Source organism: Ooceraea biroi, chromosome 2, assembly GCF_003672135.1.
Source record: "Ooceraea biroi isolate clonal line C1 chromosome 2, Obir_v5.4, whole genome shotgun sequence".
NCBI classification, from domain to species: domain Eukaryota; kingdom Metazoa; phylum Arthropoda; class Insecta; order Hymenoptera; family Formicidae; genus Ooceraea; species Ooceraea biroi.
The window spans coordinates 6,838,779-6,847,211 of NC_039507.1; positions in this window are offsets into that span (position 1 = coordinate 6,838,779).

The following is an 8,433-nucleotide window of genomic DNA, read 5'->3' on the forward strand; positions in this document are numbered from 1 at the left end:
ACAAAAATAAAAATTATCTACGCAATGATTTAGTGACGCATTTCAAAATGTTGTCCTTGCACATCGATACAAGCTAGACATCGACGTAGTACAGAATTTGTTACGGTACGACATTCCTGAAAATTTTCTTGCATCTCAGTAACTGAATTAGTAATTCGTTGCTTTAAATCTATCTGGTACTCTCCTGTTAGGAAATCTACGTTGATACTCTCGTACGGCAGCTCGTGCATTTCCGTCACAGAATCCGTACACGAAATGAGTATCAGTGTATTCCTCATTTGAAAACACTTTTGGCATTCTGATAGTAATTGCTAGTTGACACGACGATTGAAATCTAACGGCTACTGTTGTGAAAGTAACAATCATACTGAATCGTTTCAACATAGTGAACATGAATACATGTGAATACACGTAACATAAACATCTTGGACCTTCCAAATTCTACACTATGTTCCGTTGTTACTTATCTGATATTTCTTTTCAATATTGGTTTATAACTTTGTAATAAAGCATTTCTAAGCAAACTCGATATAAGAATTTTTTCTTATTTCCACTAGTAGAATATGCTCCCGCAGTTTGTCGGTTAAAACCCGGGACACCCTGTATTAATCTATTTCTATACAAAAAATATTCTGGACATGTCATCGCTAGAAATGAACTTCGTTTAGCAAAGGTAGACGTAACTCGAGGTACAAGATCGACTATTTCTTTTGTAGCGGACAACTCTTTTGCATCGACGAAATAATAAAGCAGAAATAAAGGAAAAAACTGGACGAGAACATTCGGATTTAAATTTTTAATCGCCGGCCGGTCGAGATCTCTAGTCTGGTGATTTTCAGTCTGCTGTCGCAGATGCAAAATCCGGATACGCTCGGTGTCTGAAATACCAGCCGAGAAATCAATAATCCGTTAAACGATTACCGGTGGACATAAATTTATCGCGCGACCGGTATTCCGAGTGTGGTCCGCTCCGAGGAAAGAGCATCGTTCACTTTCAGCGCGACACGGCGATAAATTAATAGCGGATCGACGTTGATGAGGGACGATAACGATCGACGCTTCGCCACCGCTATGCGAACGACTCGGTGGCACAGGTTCCTGGCGTAAAAGAAAGAAAAAAAAGGAAGAAAAAAGATAGAAGAGACAATGAGCGAACGTCCGAGCGAATAGCGGAGGAAGGCGAGCAAGACGAGGACGTAGACGAGGTCGGATGGCGAACCCGAGAAGAGAGATCTATCGAAGAGAGAGAGGAGAGAGAAAGGGAATGTAAGCAAAGGACACGGGGTGGGTGGGTGGAGAGGAAACGAGCAGACAGGATGAGGACGAGAGGCGAGAGGGAGGACCACGACATTCCAAATGCGCTGTAACCAATTTGTAAGCCGGACGATAGTGACAAATACACGATATTGCCATAACGTATCGCCGGAGCATGACTATCGCCGGAATTAATAGTCAACGCCGCTGACTAATAGCCTCATTAATTAACGATCCGCGGAGCCAGATTAGGCTAATCCGACTTAATTTAGTGATCGTACCGTCGTTCTCCTATCCACCTACCTGTCCGCCCCGCTCGGCCTCGCGCACCCGCGCGCGGCCAGGTAAATCTCGTCCCCCCTTGTACGGCTTTCGCACTCCGCCACCCCCTTGGACGCCCACGGGCGCCTGTGCGATCGCCCGGATCGGTCGAGCTCTCAGACTTTCTCGTATTAATTGAAAAACGCTCGAGAGGAATCCTCCTCGGGTTCTCGGCCGTACGCGCGATTTGTCTCCTCGACTCGTCTGCTTCCCCGCTTTCTTCCCGGAGGTTGGGGGTTATTTTTAAGTAGCTGCAGATTTAATACTGTATTCTCCGAGAGATTACCTACCTGTCAGGATTATACGGGTAATACTTAAGATTCTTTACTTGTGTCGCCAAAAAATCCATACATCCTGTTAGTTGTTTGCACGAAGAGAAAGCGAGCGGATTGACGCAGTGGAGGTGGAAGGAGATGTTGATGATACTGCTTGAACGGTGTCCGTTCATAGGTTGGGTGTCCATTCAGCTTAACTGGTTACTTGCCTGCAACCTGTGGGTGTTGCTAGAAAAATGACTCATCGCGTACCTGTGTTGTTTGCTGCAAGGACCATTGAGAAATGTGCAAATCGGAGGGAACTAAATTGACGTATATTTTTTATTGCAGACTTCTTCTGTTTTTATTTAACAAAATCTCAAAGAGTAGTTTCTGGAAGGCCGAACGGACTGCGGCATGTCTGTTCATGTAACAAATTATGCAAATTAAGTGTTCTTTTACATTTAATCTCCATCTAAGCAAGGGAATCGCACGGGAGATTTTCTGAACGAAGAAGCAGGTCTCATCTGTGAATCCAATTACCAGCTCGTGACCCACAAATTGCAGAAAAAACCTGAGATCTCGCATTGCGGGCGCCTAACGGGGCGACAGGCGCGCGTAGGAGTAGAGCTTTTATGGTAGCAGGTACAGCAAAATGGCGCGTCCGGTCCTCCGACTCTGTTCAGGACGCCTGCGGATCGGCGACAGTCCCGATATCTGTTTGCCTGCATGAAGTGCGTTCGAGCGCGTTACAACTCAAACCTTTTAGCCGGCTGTTTGCGCGGCGCTTTGTATTCTATTTGTACAACCGCTTAAACAACTCGGCCTGGACGTAAGCCGCATTGAAGCCTCCTCGAGCGAGTTGTGCCCGGGGTCCTCGAGCGGAGTCGAGGAGGCCACTTTCATGACGAGCCACGTCGATGCTCACATCGGTGGTCTCACGATGCGTCTACAAGCTTAGTTCCTAGGTATTTCCTCTTTCGCTCGAACGTGATCCCTCAGGTGCATCCGTCCCCGCTTTATTGCTCTCTGTTTGATTTGAATTCTTCCTGGAGCTCCAGCTCCGTCCAGCATCCTTCCGAATCCGTCGACTGACATGATCCGTCGGCGAATTCGGCGCCAACAGGTGAGACGGCATCAAGAAACGTTCACGAAAAAAGAAAAATTTACTTCACAATGCACATGTGTGAAAATGTGAAAGATTTTAATTAATCGCAAACTTTAACTTTTTATTTTATTGTCACTTTGAAATTTTGCGTAGATATAATTCTCTGCGTACGTTAGCTTTTGTGTTTTATGTGTTGTTCAATTCTTTGTACGTTAGTTTTTGCAGAGGGCATTAAGGAACGTACGCCGCACATATTAACTCATAAATTCCGAGAGCAAGTTTTGCATTGTCGACGTATTTTAACAATATTATACAGATTATTGTACTCGCATGGAGCTTCTCTCAGAGAGACTCAATCTCGATGATTGCTTGTCACTCATCGGCCATTGTTATCTTCGAAGAAGCATCACGGTGGAACCGTGAGAAACGAAATACCATGGGGATGCCGCGGCACAAATCGATACAAATCGAAGGTGTCGAGCGACGGGGCGAAAGTCGAAGGCGGGGGTAGAGGTATCCGAGGGAAGGAGGTGGATTGGTAGCGATTAACTCTTACTTAAGGGGCGCCTCCGGAGACCGGCGTCATCCCGAGGACGTCGTGCAACAATGGGGCACTTAAACGCCGCGAAAGCTTAAGTCATCCTAACGGCCAATCAGCGGGGTACTGCCCTCCCAATTATCCCGGGGCAAAACAATTAAACGCGACCTGCAGCGGCCTCCTCGGGATCACGCTAATGCCCGTCGTCGCGCGAGCTCGGGCCTTCGGGATTCGGGACTTGTGGCTTGTCCGGCGCAGGGACAAAGGGATGTGCATCTTCATCCAATTAGGCGATAATGGAACACGGACGCACGGTTTGCCACGAGGCGCGACGGAGATGGTACCCCGATCGTCGGGCGATCTCCTCTCCCGCGTGCCGGACGTTTTTGCGCGGTGCCCCTTTTATACTCTGTGCGTTGCTGGCCCCGGACTAATCCCGTTTTTGCCATCGTAATTCGCCCAGACACGTATCGCCTTTTGCATGCCGGCCTCCGCGTTCGCCGCTGATGTTAGATTCTCAAACGGAGAAAAACTGGGGTACATATAGAATAATTACTCCGCGGCGAGCACTTGAACGCAGATCTTGTGATATATCCGAGGGTAAAGTGCGTGTCATACGGTTACACACGAGGATGAAGTGCAAACATAATCTTACGTCGCGAATATCTGAGAATTATTCTCGTGAATACTACGAACATCGATTTTAATGATACATTCGTCGATAAAATTCATTGTTTCCTCAGGAACGGGGATACTCGTTTCTGCTTGTTCCTAATAATCAATTCCAATATCGAGTCCACCATATCGAGTTTTGAATATCGAGTTTACCAGCAAACTAAAATAACTTTTTTTTAATTAAAAGGTGGAGTGAAAAATTCATTACACACTCACAGAGTGGTGCACAACGTGATTACCACGATATCAAGAAGCGTTCCCGTGATCCGCGGAGCGTCACGTGAGTCAGCACGTGGATCTCCTTGAAAGTCTGGATGACCGATCGATGCGGGATGGCCGACGATCGGGACGAATTAGGCGCACGAGATGTTGTGACAGAATTTCATAATCGCCCACCGTGATCCCCCTTCCTGCCTCTCTTCCATCAGTCGGACGGTAACTGTGGGAGCGTGAGATCGATTCGTACGGGCCATCGGCGCACGTCGACTCCCAGTTTCATGTACCGTATAATACCACGAATACCGGTGCGGAGACGCGCACCGTCATCGTTCATCGAATTCGGCATCTCCGACCTTCTAATAGCCCACTGACTCCGAGATGGTAGCCCGCGGTCGTTCCCGCGAAGTAAATAACCCGAAACAGATGGAGTCGCGCGCGATTTCGATTTATTTGGCTCGTCACAGTCGCGGAAAAGATGGTTCTTGGATTTGAAATGCTGGAGACATCACCCTAGAACGGCGAAGAATAGATACTAAATAGAAGTGAAAACAATTGAATAATTGTTTTAAATGCCTTATTTAATAAGAGGGACAGAGGGAGAGGTATATCGATTAACTCAAGCGTTGTAACGTCATATGTAAAGCAACTGCTATACTACTTGCAGCACGGTTACGAAAGTAAGGAAGAAAGTCACAAGAAATGAAAGAAAAAAAGTTGCTTGTGGTGAGAGATTATATTTTTATTACAGTCAATTAATTATTTTATTATAATATGTACTATAATATATGATAGATCTTTTGCGAGATCAGATTTTCAATAGTTTACTTAAATTTCTGCGTTTTATGTTGAGCTAACTTGTAACTTTGCAATAAAATTTATTGGAAATCTGCAATATAGTCGATATTCGAGATTTACACCTTTCTCAAAAAGTAGGCTTTTTCTTTCCGAGCTTATTTCCTCTATCTTTCTTTCTTCCTTGCTTCTTATTTTCATTTTACGTAACGTACCAGATGTATTCTATTGGTCTACAGTCTACTTCCATTTAGCTACTTCCATTTAGAGAACGCGGGAAAGCATGTTTCTTTCTTTTCTTTTTTACTTTTTTTATTTTATGAGGCGGCTTTGCCATTAGAACGATACAGGATACCACTATAATAGTTTTTTTATTGCAGGTATTGACGGTTCCGACAGCGGAGATATACACGGTCGCCCTTCGGCCGCGAATGTCTTCGATTTGCCTAAGTAAACGAAAGGGCCATAAACGCGTTCCTAGGCCCTTTCGACTGGACATTAGCATTGCTATCAACGAACCATCGCTTGATGTTGCATAACTCTACGTAGGACGGACGTGCACTGATCCTGGGAATCCCCGGTTTGCCACGTTGTCCTGCGACAATAAAAAACTGTTCTCAGAATGTCGAAGTTGCAAAAATTACGTAAAGTGAGTTAGAACGTGGGTTTACTGTACGGCTTTACAATATAGCATAATCTTTAAAGAACTGTCAATCTTTTTATGGTGTATTCATAAATCTATACTGTCTCGTATTTATGATCCATCCGTATTTTAAGTGCACAAAAGACAGCTTCCGTGGGAAAATTATTAATTTTTAAACGCAGCGTTACACAGATGATAATCATCAATGAATTTGCACTTAATTACACTGACGCTCATGTCTTTTTTAATTATTTACATGATTAAATAAATTAAATTTTTATGTTGCCACATTACGCAATATAGATTATTTACATTTTTATTGAATGCGTGAAGTTCAATTTCACAGCAGAAAAATATCACTGAATCGCCGTTATTTGGAAGTGACACGAAAGATAGCGCACCGTTAAAGGATTATCTCGTTAGGAGCTGTTGATTTTAGAGACTAAGCTCGAGGAGCTTTAAACTCGAAGATTATTTTGAACGCTGAGGCGCCGATCGTCCGCCAGCGGAATTTAGAGAGGACTCTCTTCCACCTTCCAATAAATATTTGCTGGCAACGTGGCCGGGAAAACTACGGTGCCCATTGATGTCGTGCGAGCCAGCTTCATGCTCGCACCGTCACAAGTGCATCGCAAATACGGGACCCGTTCACACAAAGACACCGATTTTCACGAAGAGATCAATCCTGTAAATCCTCCCTCAAACCTTCCCGGATCCGGAAGAATTACCTCGTGAGAAGATTGCCTCGAAATTGCAATTGTTCATCCCTATATCTCTTCCGTCCGGATTGGTATCTTTATTACCTGTTGCACAATTTCCGGATTGATCTGTGAGTCAGCGAGCCAATCACAACGAAAGATACAAATTAACGAATTCGAAATATGTAATCAGCAAACTACATAATCAACCCTAACTTCTCATCAAGATCTAAGAACTCTCTCAAGAAAATTGAACGGCGAGCAACGAGAATCCGATGAACTCACGCGAGTATCTAGCATTGACACGCCTAATCATACTTCTTGGCTTCGCAGCTGCATCAGGGTAGTAAACCCGGTACTTTCAGTTTCACCAAGGTGTCAGGTCAAACGACGATGAGGAAAGTGACGGAGGGCAGAGACGAGAGAGAGAAAGAGAGAGACGTCGCAAGGGTAGCGATGAAGCGTCGGGACCAGGCTATGAGGATCACCGATCGCTCGCTTGGCGAGACCGGCTTAACGTGAACTCGGTCACTGTGAAAATCGCGCGGACGTGTCGAAGATCCTACTAGACCGCAGGCGGGTGTCTGCCAGGGTGGACCGCGCGCGTACACCCGATGACTCGCTCTCGCGAGGATCGCGCGCTCGAGAGGAAAGCAGGTGCGGCCGGGTTTGTTCCTGCCCGTGCTCAAACAGAGGGCCTTTCCACGGGCCTTATCTCGATTCTCAAACAAAGGAAATGTCAGTGGACGGGAAGAGCCACGCTTCCTTATCTGATTCTCTCTGGTCGCCGGCGTCACGTCACGAAGAGCCGGTCTACCTCGATCTCGCGCTTCCGTGTTATTTTTGCCCGCTCGTCCACCCTCGTGGCCCGCGATTGCCGATGCACAATTCTGCCCCGGCTGAACGCGACGAAGAAGCTGCCTGCTGATTGTTTTCTTAAGACGGTGAGACGATGATCCCGGCGTCTGGGATTCTTCCGCTGCGGAATTCGAGCGGAATCTCTGGGCGCTTGACGGCTCAGCTTGACGGCTTCAGCCAATTTCCACGAGACACCGATCCCTGACACCGGGGATGATGCTTGATCCTTTGTCACGCTCGTCGAATTGGGATCGGATGTCTTACAGCGGCGACAATTGGCTGCTGTGCTTAATTGGCATCTCCAAGTGGCAAGGCGCTTACGGGAGGATCAGGATTTGCGGATTTTGCAAATGCGATGTATCCTTTTACCTGTTTCTTCACGGTATGTTTGTTGGCATTCGTGTCGGTTCTATGTAAAAGACCAATTGCTCGCTTGGGTGATTTTGTTGCAGGTAAGTAGTGAAAATTTGTAGTGAAGAGAGAAATTGACAAATCCATTTTTTGGCGATTGTCTGCAGAAACAATAATGAAGATGAACGTATACGTATTAAGGAAATTGTTTAGATACAGAATTTATTGTTTTTCTGATATCATCTATTATTTTTTATCTAATAAATTCTTTGTGTGTAACTTTGTGCCACTTAATTTAATTGCAATTGATAATTTTCTAGTTTTATCACTATGATATTGCCATCTACTGGTTCTATCGCTGATTCAATTTCTGAAGATATTCCTAAATGCGAGTATAAAAATAAAAACCAGAGAAAAAAATGTAAATTAATATTATATTGGGTAAAAAAATAGGACATTATTGAACAATGCAAAAGCTTGTGATATAAAAGTAGAATAATGTTTGATATCTTATACGATAACTATAAGCAGCAACTATTATACAGAAATCTACTATATCGATGTACCAAGAATTTCCAACTGAATGAATTTACCAGCACCCAGTTACTATATTTATTAAGATGATTCTGGAACAGTTTGTTTAACCGAAAAAATAAATTAATATACCAAGAATTTCTAATTGAAAAATTATTAATGTACAAATATATATGCGCTTGTCATTC